The following is an 18,075-nucleotide window of genomic DNA, read 5'->3' as shown; positions in this document are numbered from 1 at the left end:
ATGATGAATGCACAATAAATACCAGCTTTGCCAGTGACACTTGCACCCAGTGGATTGATTTTCTTTTCATTGGAAACTGGCAGGTACAGCCTGCTGCAGAGGCATTGGGAACCTTCACTTTAGTAACAATTTTATTTAACGCAGTCTGGATGGACCATTTTAAACCATAGCAGAGTTAAACCTATGAGTCTTTTTCCACTTTTCACCACGAAATGGTGGGGGGAGGATTGCTACAGGTTAACAATTTGGCATCAGTGACCCCACCCATATTTCTTGTCTTTCAGCTATGACCACTTTGTGTCAACAGCAGGGGAAAAAAGATTAATTTCAGCAACCGAAAACATTTGTTTTGGAATAACCAGTTGGAATAAGAATGAACAAAGCAGAGTAATGTGATAATGTGGATAATTCAGGATTTAATTCCACTACCAAACCCAGCTATGCACCCTTCACTAAAAAGGCTTTAAGGGTTGGGAAGAGAGGTTGCTGGACCTGAAACATTAAACTCTGATTTCTTTCTACAGGTGCTGCCAGACCTCCCATGTTTTTCCAGCAGTTTCTAATTCCCAGCATTTGCAGTTCTGTGGATTTTTTGGCTTTCAGTGCAATCAGTTGATGTAAGTTGCTTTCATTAAGGTGCAGATGTTAACTGTTTATTGGTTTTATATTCATCAAAGTCGGATAAGTTCAATTATAAGAATTTAGATGTCCTTATTTTGTTTGGTGAAGTTAGGAAAAAATATCAATTCCCTTAGCTAGTTATGTCACTCAGGAATAGATTTAGCTTGAACTGAAACAATTCTTCAGCTCACCTTTATCTGGTTGGATGATCTGAGCGAGATCAAAATCCTCTGGGTGTTCTGGTTTAAATTTTAACTCAGCCATAGCTTTCTGGAATACTGCAGACACCTTATCCTGATTGGTTACTTAATAAAACCATATTCACTTTTCATTAATGCAAAAAACAAATGAAAAGCTTAAACCCTCAGTTACCAAAGGGGCTGATAAGCAAAACTGTTTTCATCCAGAAGACTAATTGAGACATTACTAAACACCATACAGGTTACATTATTAAAACAATAACTGGGAGAACTGTTATTGTAAAACTTGCGTTAGATGCTCCATCACACATACATTGACAAATGAAAAGGCTAGAATTTGAATGTACTATGGAAAGAGAGTCCAGGGCTAAAGTTTGCCGACACACTTAGTTTGAAGCAAATAAATGGTTATGAAATTAATAATTTAAATAAACCACTGCCATCCCCTCTCCCCTTCAAAACCCAGATATCTCTTGGCAGGCTTTTAACATTTAATGTCAATACATCAAATGGCTTAATGATGTTTATAAAGTCTGAAATTTCTGAAGTTGTGCTTATTTGACTAAAATGTTTGATAAAACTGCTTTAACAGTTTGAGATATTTAGCAGTTTGTGATTTGAGGACGGTGCAAATATTGAATAGTTGATTAATTGTATGGGAATAATATTAGATAGGCAGGCTATTAAAAAGACCATTTTTTGGGGAAATTGTCAGCTTTTAAGTGAGATATGCAAGGAAAATGCATTTAGGCCTAAAACCTAAACATTGCTAGAGCCTTGCAAGAGTGTCAAAATGATGGTCAAAACACTCTCAGGAATGAACTTCCTGGGCACAATTAAAACATTTAAAAGACATTTCAGGAAGTACATAAATAGGAAAGGTTCAGAGGGATATGGGCCAGGAGCAGGCAGGTGGGATGAGTTTAGTTTGGAAATATTTTTGGCAAGGTCTTGTTGGACCGAAGGGTCTCTTTTTGCACTATATGATTCTATCACTCTTTAAGTGATGCAGCCAAATCTCTACAATTAGAGGTTTCATTAATGAACAACACCTAAATTGATCTTTTCTCAATAATTGATACTTTTTTCACACTGTATGGCCATATTGAAAAAGATTAATCACTGACTATAGTGATTAATTGGTGATACAGAAGATTTTCTAAAATGTGTTTGTTAAAGTAGTGCACAAGTGTGCAAACAAAGTGGAAGCCTGTGGAATGGAACAGACAGTGGCTGTATCGACACAAAATTGACTAAGAAAGTGAATGCAGAATCATGAAGAAGTTTGTTCAGACTAAATAGAGCAAATGAAGTAAACTGTTTACTGGCCCTTCTGACACTATGTGCCAAGTGTAAAATCCAAGGTCATCGGTGGGGAGAAAAGGCAAAAAAAAAGGAGAATTCTGCTTTTCCAAACTACAGTATTTGAAATGTGAGGTTAAAACAGACTAAATTGCTTTCATGAAAGGACTGAATAAACTATTCAGAACAAAATTTGCAGGTTAGTAAGAAGGGCAATAGGGAAGGACAAATTGGATACTTCTTACTGAGATTTAGCATAGATGCAATGAGTCAAACAGTTTGTTGCTTTGTAATAACTTCCCATGATTCTCTAGCTAGGCTCGATTGACTCTGCTCGTCGGCAAGAATATATCCCATTTCAATCAGTGGTCTCATTTTAGTTGTGAATCTTTTTTGGTACTTCATCCATGTTCAACCTAAATAGACTGTTTGCTATTTGCTTATCCAAATGCTTCCTCAAGTCCTAGATTTGTTCTGCCCCACCTCCAACTCACTGAAAAACTAACAAATATTTTCTTTATTCTGGATTAGTGGTGCTGGAAGAGCACAGAAGTTCAGGCAGCATCCGAGGAGCAGCTGCTCCTCGGATGCTGCCTGAACTGCTGTGCTCTTCCAGCACCACTAATCCAGAATCTGGTTTCCAGCATCTGCAGTCATTGTTTTTATACTTTTTTTTATCACGTTTCTGTTAGCTTATCAGCATGTCCAACTAATGTAATCAAAGTACCTCACTCTATCCACACAATAAACCAGTGATGTTAGTTCCCATTATCTCTTTAGTTGTACATACTTAATGTTATTCTAATTTCACGGTTAGATATGTATTATCACCTCTGCTGCAGTGATCTTCCATTCCAGACTAACCTGTCATGATAGATATTTAGCTATTCCATCGATTACAATAGTCTCTTGTCTCAAGCTGACTCTACTAACTATTAATTAGATATTTTAATGTCATGTCCCAAATATTTATGGTCCCAATCCTGTCATAATGGCACTTAACAGGGAAACTAGCTCTACTAACTGTTATCTCATTTCACCATAGTGACCTTTCAGCCTAAACCCTACTCTGCCAATTGGTGTAAGAGCATTCCACTATTGTTATCCCATCTTGCCTTCCACGGACCACAGATTGCCAGTGGTCTTCATGCTTTAACCCTTCCCATGGTTTCATGTTCTTTATTTTCCATATTCCCCCCTTTGAAACCTACTGGTCTCATCTAGAGAAAGAAGACAATAAGATCAGCCCCTTCTGTGCCCAATACAAACAATGTCGGTTCCAACACGGACTAAATAATTTTCAGAGTCTTAGATCTAAAGGAATCTTCCTCCATTCCTGGGGTCCCTTGGGCTAAAAACCTGTTCTCCAATAACCAGAACAGGAAAAAAGACCCAAGATCCCTCACAATCTAGGACCCGTGCGATCTTCAGAAGTATCATTGACGTCCCCACATGGACATATTCCATGCACTGTGGCAGTTGTCAGATCATAATAGGCGAGCAGTGGGGTTCTGTCAGAGGAGTAAGCACTTCCTAGGGTAGTTGAAATGGCCACAAGTTGCCGTGTAGTGACGCAAACTAAAAAGGACTTAATAAAAGGTAAAGCACAACCAAAGACGAAGGTGACAACAAGTAAAACCAATCTATAATAAGGCCAATCTTGACAAACCATGCTCCCCAAGTCCCTAATATATTATTCAGCCAATCAAAGGCCTGATGACCAAATCCCACATTGTCTTTTAGCTCCCGTCTTATATTCTTTAATTTTTCCATTGCTTTATTTAAAGACCCCTCAGGGCTAATGTTGTTAGGTATAAAGGTACAGCAATGCTCCCCAAACATCACACAAACTCTGCCTTTTTCTGCCAGTATCCAATCTAAAGCCTGTCTGTGTTGCCATGTCATTTTGGTAGTAGCATCCAATTGTTCTCCCAAAGCCACAAGGTCATCATCAGTATATTTGATAAATCTCTGCTGGTTGTAATAAATGTAATTAGTCCATTCAGCATTCTTGCTAACCCCTATCACTGGGATGAGAGCCTCCCAGCCCGCGGCAATCTCATTGCGGGCCTTAAACTCATTAGGAATACCTCTTGGCTGCCTTATGCTATCAATCCGAATCATCGGATCAGGGACATAGCGTCGCTTAGTTCAGTGCAAAGCTGACTGTGATGTAGCATCAAGCTGCGCCTATGGCCATATAACTACCTTGTGTAGGATCATTACACGGGCACAGCTGCTACTCTAGTCAGCAGGCAGCGCCAGGAGCAACCCTCCTTTCTTACCACACAGCCACCAAGTATCTGCCAGTGGGACACGTTGAAAATTTAAAATAGCCCCAAATGTGGTGTCCACCTCAAGTTCAATCGTATTCCCGCAAAGACCCTTAAAATAGCCGACTGGTGTGGAGCCATTTCGCTTAAAGATTTCAAAACTGGCATCAGAGAGGGGGGTATCAAGGGCATTCGCCATGTCTTCCCCCTCCCCCCTCCCAGGAGAACTATGCTCCCCATCTCCATCACAATCATTTCTGGAATGATCCGTATCCCCAAGAACTTCACTGTACCTTGTGTGGAACCTTGCTGAGGGGTACAAGCCTCCTGTGTGGCCGGCCCATGTCCGAGTTCCCCAGCCTCAGCTCCAGTTACCTCAGTGTTAGAGTCAGTTTGTGCTGGTGAGAGAGCTTTAGTACAGTGTTTAAGATGGTACCATATGTGTCGTCCTTCCACTTGGATGGCGGTAGGTGATGCCTTAGTCACTACGAAAGGTCCCTCTCTCCTCAGCTCATTCCAGTGTCTTTGAAAAACCCGCACATACACCCAATCCCGGGTTTAATACGTCCTTCCTTATTGACAGGTGTCGGTTCCCTTTGTGTTTCCTGCAGGTGGATAGTCTCATGTATCATAGTTAGCTGCTGCATATATTGTTTAAGTTCTAAGCTTAACCGCTCCAAGCTAGGCCCTTCGTATGGGCCTCTCCACCTGGGCACTGGCATAGGTCTACCTGTGAGCATCTCATGCGATGTAAGATTGGTCATGCGATTAGTCTGCATGCGATAACTCATTAATGCCAGCAGCAGCGCATCAACCCAATTAAGGTCAGTGCTTGTGCAGAACTTGTTTAATTTGGCTTTCATTATCCCATTAATTCTTTCCACCATACCCTGTGACTGGGGACGATACACACACTCAAACCTCTGTTTGATTCTCAAAGACTGCAGCACCAACTTAACTACTTTCTGAATGAAGGTAGACCCATTGTCTGAACTGATTTCCAACAGTATACCAAACCTTGGGATAACTTCATTTGTCAGAAATTTCACTACTGTCCCAGCTCCTGCATCTTTGGAAGGGACAGCTTCTATCCTACGGCTAAACTATCAATCACCACTAACATACACCTTTTCCCTCTCACCTTTTTTATCATGTCCACATAGTCAATTACTAAATACTTAAATGGTCCTTCAGGCACTGGTATGTGTCCTATATGGGGTCGTTATCCCCTTCTTATATTGTACTGTGCACACACCTCACATTGTGACAATAAATAGTCCACTGAAGCCTGCAAGTATGGTGACCAGAAACCATCCCGCTTTACCTCCCTCAGCACTTCCCTTCGTGCACAGTGATCCAATCCATGTGCCTCTGAAATAAGAATTGTCAACAACGGGGTGGGTGCTACCCATAAACCTTCCTCTGTGGTCCATAAACCTTCTTGATTCTGCCTAGCATCCCTCTGCTTCCATAGGGTTTGCTCAGCCAGGGTAGCCCTCCCCTGTATATCAATGAGATCCTCATTCATTGGTTCTGGATCTATCTGCACCTGAGGCGCAATAACAGATGAAGAACAACCTGAAGCCATCTTAGTCACTTCATCCACTGCCTGATTACCCCATATCACCATATCACTGCCTTTTCTGTGTGCTTGGCACTTTATAATTGCTAGTGCATTTGGCTTCATCATTGCAGTTGTCAACTCTACAATCTGCTGGCAATGTTGTATGGAATCCCCATTACTCTTCTTAAAACCTCTTTGCTTCCACACTGCCCCAAATAGGTGGCATACACTATGTGCATAAGCTGAATCAATATAAATGTCAGCATTTTTACCCTCAATCATTTCACAGGCCACTGTCAATGCCTTAAGTTCCACCAACTGAGGTGAACATGGCTGTGGGCAAGTTTCCAGTTTGATTGCCATATACTGGGACTGGTCCTACATTCTAACCGAGTACCCTACATGATTCCCATCAAAATCCCTATAACAAGAACCGTCCACAAATAGAACCTCCTTATCTGCATCAAGCAGTGGCTCAGACTGTAAATCGGCCCTCAGTTTGGCAAATGCAGTCACTTCCCTTATATAATCATGGGGCTCTCCCTCATACTCAAGTGGTACATGGTCCACTGTGTTCCTTGTAGTGCACCTCTGTACTTTTATGTCAGGAAATGTCAGCAGCATCCCCGATATGCTAGTATTCTAACTGGTGTCAGGACTAATTTCCCTTCCTCCAATAACTCTGTCACCTTACGATTAGTATATAGGATGATGGGGTAACCCATTGTTACTGAGGATGCTTTTTCATATGCAAAATAGGCAGCCGCCAATCCCTGATAGCATGGTGGATAGCCCTAAGCTACTTCATCTAGTCGAGTGCTTTCGTAAGCAATTGGCTGCATGGGTCTCCCTACACTCACCTCCTGCATTAGTACTACAGCTGAGTATTCTGTCTGCTTGTTTGACACATAAAGGTGAAAAGGTTTTTCATAATCAGGCAAGGCCAATGCTGAGGCTGACAGCAGGGCTCGTTTAAGGGTATTGAAAGCTGTCATAGCCTCTTCATTCCACTGCAAAGCGTCCCTTAAACATGAATGTCCGACATCCTTCATCATCTTCCTTGAGGGTGCCGTAATCTCAGTGTACTCCTCAATCCAATCTGCGCTAAATCCTGTCATGCCCAAAAATGTCATCATTTGCCCTACTGTCTCTGGCCTAGGAATTTTAACAATTGCTTCAATCTGACTTGGTGCAATTTTCTTCGTGCCCTTAGCAACCACCCTACCTAAATACTCAACCTGTTTGCAAAACTGCAGCTTTTTCCTGGAGACCTTATGCCCCCCGTTTGCCAGTTTTTTTTAAAGAGGAAAACAGCATCTCGTTCACACTGTTTCTGACTATCTGAACAGACAAGCAAATCATCAACGTACTGTATCAGTGTACTTTCTAAAGACAGACTCTCCAGTTCTGATTTTAACACTTGGTTGAATACATGCGTGAATGCTTAAACCCCTGGGGCATTTGTGTATAAGTGTATTGCTGACCTTTATATGTAAAAGTAAACAGATACTGGCAGTGCTCTGCTATGGGAATGCTAAAAAGTGCTGAACATAAATCTACCACTGAAAACCAAGCTGCCTGTGGGGGCACATTTGTTAGGAGTATGTGCGGATTAGGAACAACTGCTGGCCAATAATCCACTGCCTCAATTACTACTCTTAAATCATGTACAAGTCTCCATTTTGACCTGTCTGCCTTTAAGACTGGTAACAAAGGAGAGTTGCAGGGATTACAAGTTTCTTTAAGTACCCCTGCCTTCAGCAATCCCTGTATTGTTGCTGCTATTCCCTCTATTGCCTCTGGTTTTAAAGGATACTGTGGTCCCCTAGGCAGAATAGCTCCTGTTTCAACCTTATTTCCACTGGGCTAACTGGTTTCACTCTCCCCACATCCGTATCATGCTGTGACCACAAAGTGGTGGTAATGAATCCAATTGCTCATTACTATATTGATCATCTTCCTCCACTCTCAGTGGGATGTTCCGCTGGGCTGTTACCCTGACTTCCTTTGGATTCCCTGTCAAGTTGCAGCAGGCTAGGATTTTAATATAGCTGCTATCCCTGGATTCCCAAACCCCTGTTGTGAGCATATGTCATTCCCTAACTGTTTCTACATGCCTGGCCATAGGTCCTACATATTTAGATTGATATCCCTTATTTACCAGTAAGGTCACATGTGGTGCGGTGCCTGATACACTATACTACTTTTCCAGGAACACATTTCTCTCTATTTGCAGGATCACTCCCTGCTCCCCTAATACTATTGCTTCACTTCTCAAATGTTGTGGAGCAGTGACTTCCTGCTGCCACTTCCTCTCTAACACCTCATCCTGAGACTCATCAAATATCACTGTACAGTGCAGCTCAGACTTAGGTGGTCTTGCTTTAGTCAACATCGTCAACAATTCTGCTTCCCACATCCCCCAAATGTCTTGATTATCACTTGCTATATCCCCTTGAAAATAAACATTAACATCTTTAACTTCTTGCATCACTAATTTTGTATTGGCCTTTTCTACGACCAATCCCGGCTGTGTGCACTCCAATCTTACCTCTAACTATAGTAAAGCATCCCTACCTAACAAGTTAATTGGCATCTCTTTAGACACTAATATTGACAGAACTATCTCCCTATCTTCCATTGCTAATCTTACTGGAGCTGTAAATCGAGTTAACTGTGATTTCCCTGAGAACCCTACAGTTTTAACAAATTTACTTGACATGGGAAGGTGAGAGGCATACCGCGGCTGTCCACAAGTGTATATGTCTATCATCACCGGTGTCTGCCACCCTTCTATATTAACTTGTAATACTGGTTTTTGATCACCCTCCCATGCTACTACAGGGTAGTGCCCCTTCCCACCCAGGTTCACAGGGCATCCCTAACACATCCCATACAGTGTAGGTGTCGGGAAGTGGTCACTGGGGATTCCCGCCGTCTAGGCCCGCTGTAGGGCAGAGAGGGCCTTGTTCAATAAGGGCAATTCCTCCTAAAGTGGCCTGGTTGATGGCATCCCCAGCACATCATTTCTGATCCCCCTTGAGCCTGATTATTTATTATCTACCTTAATTCCCCATTCCTACGTCCCAGTCCTTGGGGACCCCGGTTCTGTTTAGGCTGTTGTTTAGATCTGCTCTGTCCTGGATACATCACCTGTGGGAAAGCTTCTCTAATAACCTCCATTGCTGGCATGGGACTTTCTGGCCCCTGTCTGGCTACCTGATAGGACCCCCTTGCACCGGCACTTGGTCCACACCAGTGTTGATTACTGTGTCGGTTCTTACTGGCAACACCTTTTTAGCCTTCTCTTTTTCTTTCTTTTTAAGCTCTTTGAGCTGCATTTGCGCCAGCTTCCTTTGCACCTCCTCCTGCTGTTCAGACAGTTTCTCTTTGTCTTTTTGAAACCTTTCAACTACATGAGCTACATGATCTCTAAATTCTCTAAATGGCTCATTGATGATTTCAGACCCACCATTTCCTCCAGTCTTGACCTGACTTGGGAGGGCATTACCTCAATAATGGAATTTCGGAACATTATGGTCAGCAACTGATTAGTGTCTGTGTCTTGCTCTGTTTCCAGCCTCCACTTTTTAAACTGTTTCTCCAAGTTGGCAGCCGGGTTTTCACTTTCTCCCAGTGGATCCCCTCTCAGAGCCTGGGGGTCCATTTTGGGTGGATAACAGTCTCTTAAGGCCTGCCGTACATTCAGTCTCACTCGATCAAACCCGACCCCATCAATCATTGGATTGTCTGCCGCATTTTTCAAACAGGCTCGGACCATTATTTCCTTTAACCTCAGGAGCCCTACCAACCTCACCAGCTGTGCCTTCAAGTCTCCTATAGCCAGAATCGCCCAGTGGTTTCATCTTCAAAAGCCCTGATCCACTTTCCCACTCCCTCAAGTGAACTGGGAGTGCATTCTTCAGCCCTTCCAGATCCTGAGTTCCCCAAGGAATGTATTGTGGGTTTCTCCCCTCTTTTATAAGGAGCGGTAGCATCCTTCCCTGTTGACCCTTTTTCCCTTTACTGACACTACTTCTCAATAATTCCCCCTCGGGCTCTGAGTCCGATGCAATTTCAAATTCCTCCCATTCTTTAGGTATTGGGGCCTTTCTCTCTCCTGGTCTCTCATCATTCCTTTCTGCTTCCTCTGCATCACCTTCACTGCTTTTCTCTTCAGCCCTTCTTTTGTATTGCAATGAGTATTCCTCAATTGCTTTTTGTTCCCTTAGCCCACGCAGCACACTAATCTCATGTTTCAGCTTTTCTTGCTCTCGTATAGTTTCTATTTCCTCTTGCCTGACCCTTTTCTCTCTTTCTCTTCTTTCCCTCAGTTCATTTTTATCTTCCACACTTCCATCCCATTCTAACTGTCCCTCTATTTCTACTGTTCCCTTTATTACTGGACACTGCTTCAATGCCTCTTGATTCGAGTAGGGAGGAGGTCGATTCAACTCCTCCACATCTGGGTATAGAGGGGAGGCTGATTCCTGCTTTTCTGTTTCCCGTAACTGCTCAGCTCGTTCTTTTGCAGCTTTCCTAGTCACCACAGGTGCCTAACAAGCTACCTTCAGTTCCTCACCCTCCTCCCTGAAAAGTTTTAATATTTCCATCTCCTGATCTCTCTTTTGGTTTCTATTTTCAGATTTATCTTTCAGCTTATAGTTCTTGATTAGTCCTTCCATCTCATTGCACATATATATATAATATATATATATATATTATATATATCAAAGGTACCTTCTTTTGGCCATTTAGTCAATAAATCCTGAGTTCTTTCTTCCCATTTCTTAGAAATCTTTACAATATCATTTCTTGCCACTGGAAATTTCTTACTCAGTATCTCAACTGCAGTCCCTTTATCCATCCTAACATGTATTTCAGTCCAGCTAATGTATTATCTTTGCTCTCATAAGCTCTCATACCATTCAAGTCTGGTTGGGATTTATCAACAGTATAAGCAATCCCTAACTTTATAACTTGCAATTGCCCCTTACCAATCTATCAATTCCTAAGTGTCCTCAATTGCAGCTAGTTAATACAAACAAGTTATTCTCATTCATTCAGCACAAACCAATCTAACACTGCAGCTTCAAAATGCACCAATCACTAACATTTTCTTGAAAAAATACTCTGTCAAAAGAAATCTTACATTCTTACAGTGCAAAATAAAATCAAAATACCCCTGGATCTCAAGCTCCAGGGAAACAAAACACAAACATTTGATCACCACACAATGATTAAACTATCTCTCTCTCTCTCTCTCTCTCTCTCTCTCTCTGGCAGAGCCTTACTTAGACAGACCCTTTGTTCATTTCCAAAAGTCTAATTATCCTATAAGCCTTATCTAAAACATTTAACAGTCTAGTAACACTATAAAGCTATGTCTATTCTCTGCTATTTTACGTTTAACCATCCACTACCAATCTGCCGGCTTTCTAAACAGGTCTATCAGCGCTTTCTGTAAAACAATTTCCCCTTATTTTTTTCTGTCCTATCTATCTATAAAGTCTTATATTCACCACGTGGAATTTTATTATGCTTTTAGTAAAACAATTTCCCCTTATTTATTCTGCCGTATCTATCTATCGGGTCTTATATTCACCACGTGGAATTTTACTCAGACAATTGCTACATTCTATTCTTACTCATCCCTTACCCCACTGCGTAGTTTTCTTGACCAACTCTCCACGTCTCCTTCAGCTGCAATTTAGCCCTCGCCTTTGGATATTGGATCAGAGAGACCCTCCGGCAGGTTCCTGCACCTCCAAGACCCCGAGGACTACTCCAAGCCAGCAGAATATAGTCTGAATTCACAGCAAAAATGCTAACTTTTTTTGTTGGGTACCCTGATTCTGTCAGTCTCAGGAGTGCCCCCGGTGGACCGAGCAGCGCCCTGTTACTGCCGCCCTCTGTCCAGGTGGGTCTCTGTACGACCCTGCTCACAGTCCCAAATTTGTCATGGGGGAAAATGTAGAGAATCACCAGGAGACACACAGAGCTCTTCAAGAAGTAGGTCATTTATTTGCAAACAAAAACTGCGACATTGAGAAAGCAGATTCTCAAATGCCCACGAACCTCAGGGTCCGTGGTTTCTAATTTTTTTTTATCATGCTTCTGTTAGCTTATCAGCATGTCCAACTATATTAATCAAAATACCTCACTCTAGCTACACAATAAACCAGTGATGTTAGTTTCCATTATCTCTTTAGTTTTACATTCTACTTAATGTTATTCTAATGTCACGGTTAGATATTTATTATCACCTCTGCTACAGTGATCTTCCATTCCAGACTAACTTGTCATGATAGATATTTAGCTGTTCCATTTATTACCATAGTGTCCTGTCTCAAGCTGACTCTACTAACTATTAATTAGATATTTTAATGTCATGTCCCAAATATTTATGGTCCCAATCCTGTCATAATGACACTTAACAGGGAAACTAGCTCTACTAACTGTTATCTCATCTCACCATAGTGACCTTACAGCCTTAACCTTACTCTGCAAATTGGTGTAAGAGCATTCCACTATTGTTACCCCATCTTGCCTTCCACAGATCACAGATTGTCAGTGGTCTTCATGCTTTATTTAACCCTTCCCATTCTTTCATGCTCTTTATTTTCCATAGGAGCTGCCTGAGTAAATTTGCCTACAAGATTTCGGCATGTAGTAAGAAGCTTAAGATGTTGTCCTACTGTTGGAGGTGGTGTCAATGGATTTTAATGGCTGTGCAATAATTGTTTTGTTTAAAATGACTTGCTAATTGTTACATATTAGATGGTTCCCTCTTCCCAGTTATACCTATTAATCCACAAAATGTGCTGTCCCGCTGCCCTCAAAGATGAAGGCATTGTGCACACAACAGCTCAGTTGCGTGAACGGGAAGTGATGCATGATTTCTTGATGGTTGTTCTCTTCCGAAATCTTTTACTTGTAGCTCCTTCCTCTGCCACTAAAGATCACTTCTGAGGAATTATGCTCCAGTTCGTGTTTATTAGGCATTAAGCTGACTTAGAATGTGCATAAATGTTTAAGCTAGTTTCTTTAAGAACAAAAGAATTGCAGTCATTTCACTTGACGTTTTAAACTGGTGCTTCAGTTTTAAGTTTGTCAGACAAACCCTTTGGGATTTTAGTTTGTTGTATTTGAACATGCTTACATAAATATTTATCAAAGAGATAGTGAGGACTGCAAAATGATGGAGAGTCAGAGTGTGGAACTGGAAAAAGTACAGCAGGTCAGGCAGCATCCCGAGGAGCAGGAGAGTCGATGTTTCAGGTTGCTAGATCAAGATCAAGCTAACATAGAATACTCCAAAGTGCTGTTTTTGTGGACTGTGCATTTAAAGCTGCTACAGACATGCCCCATGCACTAAAATTTACTATGTCGTAATTAAAATGTTGTTAGAAATTAAAGACAAAATATTTTGGTTATGAGTGCAATGATCTTTAAAAAAAAAATCAAATGCATAGCTTCCTTTGTACTTTTTTAAAAAAGTTATATAAAATATCTCATCAAAGTAAGGCAAACTTGCATTGCTCAAAAAAGTCAGTTTTAACTCCATGAGTGAATAATATTTTTCCTGGAATCAGACGCTTCAGTCACCAACACCAGGGTTGAGTTTTGTTGGGAATGGCAACTCTCTTGCTCTTCGTTCTGAAAGGAAGTAACCCAACTTTGGACAAAACTGGGAGCTGGTTTAGAAAGTTGCTGGCAGTGGCCAATTATGAGAATGCTTGGTGGAGCTGCGTTCAAATGAAGGATTTCAGTCTGACAGTGTTGTAGAGAATTACGAGGAGACGCAAAGAGTTCTTTAAGAAGATGATCTTTTATTTGCAAACAAAAACCATGACAATCAGTATACAAATTCCTGGCTGCCCCCGAACCTCAGGGTCCATTGTCTTTTAATACCTTTTTGTTATCATGCTTTCTTCAATCTTATCAATATGTCTGACTGTGTTAGTGAAGACTACCTTACTACAGACATGTCACAAGCGAATGATGTTAGTTCATGTTATCTCTCTACTTCTGCCACTATGGTATTTCCTACATTGAACTTTTTTACTCTACTACAGAGAAGCCTTGATTATCTGAACGAGATGGGCGGGCACTATTTCATTCAGATAATTGATTATTCGGTTAATCGATTCAATGCCTTTCCTCTGGGGCTCGGAGTTTTCTGTTAAGTCTGCTCCTCATTCAGGAGACGAGGCAGCAGCACACCGCGCGTGAGCCCTCGCCGCCACCCACCCCCTCCCCCCACCTGCCCCCAAACCCCGTCAAACATCGCTCCCCCCCACCTGCCCCAAACCCCGTCAAACATTGCTCCCCCCCACCTGCCCCAAACCCCATCAAACATCGCTCCCCCCCACCTGCCCCCAAACCCCGTCAAACATCGCTCCCCCCACCTGCCCCCAACCCCATCAAACATCGCTCCCCGCCTGCCCCCCAAACCGTGCCCTCCACCCGCCCCCAAACTCTATTAAACACCACTCCCCACACGCCCCCCAAACCCTGTCCAACTCTGGCGCCCCCCCCACCGCGCCCCCAAAACTTGTCCAACCGCGCCTCCCCACACACACCCCCCCAAACCCTGTCCAACACTGCCACCCCGTCCGCCCTCACCCTCCGCGCAACCCCTGTGTTTCCCGCCTCCCCCCCCCCCCCAACCCCGTCCATCCCCGCCCACTCTCTGGGGCAGCTGGACTGGACACCAACAACAAGACAGCTGCTGCCTTTGTGGGGTGAGCCTCCAAATAGCGCACACACACACACACACACATACAGCCAGACACACAACGTTTTACTGCAACGTTTTGACAGGTTCCACCTTTGCCCTGTACAGGACAATGTTAGAGAGATTATCGGGGAAGGGGAGGGGTCTAGGGCACAAGCATGTGTCGAACTCCAGGGAAAGTGTGGGAAGAGAGAGGGAGGGGGTGGGGAGGTCAGTCATTTAGAGACGATGCCTGCGCTCCCCATCAGTCCAGGACTGTTCTTGGCAGCACTTGTAATCACTGTAAACAAAAGATGCGATCAGTGTTGGTCACATGTCTTTGATGTAATGTTTCTGTCGGGACCTCAAGATCTCTTTCGGATAATCCGATTTTCGTATAAATTGGTAGTTGGATAATCGAGGTTCCCCTTACTATCACATCTGCTGTCACAATGGTCTTCAACCCCAGGCTGACTCTACTAATTGATGTAGCACTCCAATGTGGCATTCCATCAATCCTTCAATGTAGTATTTTGATTAATGTTACATTTCACAGACCTCTTGAGACATTCCACCAGTGGTCTCTGTATGCTTTAACCTGTCACATATGCCCTTGTGCTCTTTGTTTTCCATATTTCCCCCTTTGAGACCTATTGGTCTCACTTTAGAGAAAGAAGACAATAAGTGCAGACCTCCTGATGCCCAATAAAAACATTGTAGGTCCCAAAACAGACACAAAGAATTTCGGGGTCTGATTCTTAAAGGGTTCTTCCTCCATTCCTGGGATCCCTTGGGCCAAAAACCTGTCCTCCAATAACCAGAACAGGGAAAAAAGACCCAAGGTCCCTCACAATCTAGATCACGCGCGTTCTTCAGAAGTAACATCGATGTTCTCATGTTCCTTGCACCGAGGCGGTTGTCAGATTGTAACAATAGAGCGGTGAGGCTCCGTCAGAAGAGTAAGTACGTCTGGGGGTTGTTGAAGCGACTACAAGTGGCCGTGTAGTGATGCAAACTAGAAAAGACTTAAAAAAAGGTAAGGCACAACAAAAGACAAAGGCACCAAGTAACGCAGCACCTACAATAAGACCAACCTTGATGAATCATGCTCCCCAAGACCCCAACATATTATTCAATCAATCAAAAGCCTGATGACCAAATCCTGCATTGTCCTTTAATTCCTGCCTCAGATTCTTTCATTTTTCCATTGCTTTAGAACATAGAACATAGAAAACTACAGCACAGAACTGACCCTTTGGCCTATGATGTTGTGCCGAGGGTTAATCGTAACATAAAATAAAATAACTTTACCTATGCACCCCTCAACTCACTGCTGTCCATGTGCATGTCCAGCAGGTGCCTAAATGTCCATTCTGTCTCTGCTTCCACCACCACCACTGGCAACATTCACAACTCTCTATGTAAAGAACCTACCTCTGATGTCTTCTCTATACCTTTCTCCTAATGTCTTAAAACTATGATCCCTTGTACCAGTCAATCCTGCCCTGGGGAAAAGTCTCTGGCTATTGACTTTATCTATTCCTCTCATTATCTTGTATACCTCTTGATCAGGTCACCTCTCTTCCTCCTTCTCTCCAGAGAGAAAAGTCCGAGCTTATTCAGCCTCTCCACATAAGGCAAGTCCTCGAGTCCAGGCAGCATCCTGGTAAACCTTCCTTGCAACCTCTCTAAAAACTCCGTATCTTTCCTATAGTAGGGCGACCCGGACAGGACACAACATTCCAAGTGTGGTCTCACCAGGAACTTGTAGAGCTGTAGAAGAACCTTGCGGCTCTTAAAACTCAATCCGCCTGTTAATGAAAGCCAAAACACCATATGCTTTCTTAACAAACCTATCAACTTGGGAGGCAACTTTGAGGGATCTATATACTTGCACACCAAGATCCCTCTGCTCTTCCATACTGCCAAGAATCCTGTCTTTAATCCTGTATTCAATTCAGCATTCGAGTTCAACCTTCCAAAATGTATCACTTTGCATTTATCCAGATTGAACTCCATCTGCCATTTCTCAGCCCAGCTCTGCATCCTGGTATATGTCGCACTGCAGCCTGCAATAGCCCTCGATATTATCAACGGCACCTCCAACCTTTGTGCCATCTGCAAATTTACTAACCCACCCACCCCTCAAGCTCCTCATCAAAGTCATTTACAAAAACTACAAAGAGCAGAGACCCAAGAACAGAGCCCTGTGGGACCCCACTCAACACTGACCTCCAGGCAGAATACTTTCCAACTACAATAACTCTCTGCCTTCTGACAGCCAACCAATTCTGAATCCAGATAGCCAAATCTCCCTGTATCCCATACTTCCTGACATTATGAATGAGTCTACCATGGGGAATCTGACAGCCAACCAATTCTGAATCCAGATAGCCAAATCTCCCTGTATCCCATACTTCCTGACTTTATGAATGAGTCTACCATGGGGAATCTGACAGCCAACCAATTCTGAATCCAGATAGCCAAATCTCCCTGTATCCTATACTTCCTGACTTTATGAATGAGTCTACCATGGGGAATCTGACAGCCAACCAATTCTGAATCCAGACAGCCAAATCTCCCTGTATCCCATACTTCCTGACTTTATGAATGAGTCTACCATGGGGAATCTGACAGCCAACCAATTCTGAATCTAGATAGCCAAATCTCCCTGTATCCCATACTTCCTGACTTTATGAATGAGTCTACCATGGGGAATCTGACAGCCAACCAATTCTGAATCCAGATAGCCAAATCTCCCTGTATCCCATACTTCCTGACTTTATGAATGAGTCTACCATGGGGAATCTGACAGCCAACGAATTCTGAATCTAGATAGCCAAATCTCCCTGTAACCCATACTTCCTGACTTTATGAATGAGTCTACCATGGGGAATCTGACAGCCAACGAATTCTGAATCTAGATAGCCAAATCTCCCTGTATCCCATACTTCCTGACTTTATGAATGAGTCTACCATGGGGAATCTGACAGCCAACCAATTCTGAATCCAGATAGACAAATCTCCCTGTATCCCATACCTCCTGACTTTATGAATGAGTCTACCATGGGGAATCTGACAGCCAACGAATTCTGAATCTAGATAGCCAAATCTCCCTGTATCCCATACTTCCTGACTTTATGAATGAGTCTACCATGGGGAATCTGACAGCCAACGAATTCTGAATCTAGATAGCCAAATCTCCCTGTATCCCATACTTCCTGACTTTATGAATGAGTCTACCATGGGGAATCTGACAGCCAACCAATTCTGAATCTAGATAGCCAAATCTCCCTGTATCCCATACTTCCTGACTTTATGAATGAGTCTACCATGGGGAATCTGACAGCCAACCAATTCTGAATCCAGATAGACAAATCTCCCTGTATCCCATAC

The 18,075-nt window shown here is 42.8% G+C and overlaps 1 protein-coding gene across 1 annotated transcript in view; it reads left to right on the top strand.

Moving 5' to 3' along the window:
* Positions 1 to 590: 590 nt before the first annotated feature.
* The window catches only part of LOC140479636 (putative C->U-editing enzyme APOBEC-4), a 33,923-nt gene continuing 16,438 nt past the window's right edge, over positions 591 to 18,075 (top strand). The window contains exon 1 of the mRNA XM_072573535.1: positions 591 to 617. The gene's annotated coding sequence lies outside the window, so the exon portion shown is untranslated. The remainder of the gene's footprint in view (positions 618 to 18,075) is intronic.

Source organism: Chiloscyllium punctatum, chromosome 7 (assembly GCF_047496795.1).
Source record: "Chiloscyllium punctatum isolate Juve2018m chromosome 7, sChiPun1.3, whole genome shotgun sequence".
NCBI classification, from domain to species: Eukaryota; Metazoa; Chordata; class Chondrichthyes; order Orectolobiformes; family Hemiscylliidae; genus Chiloscyllium; species Chiloscyllium punctatum.
Note: the sequence above shows the minus strand (reverse complement) of the source record. Positions and strands in the feature narration are given on the sequence as shown.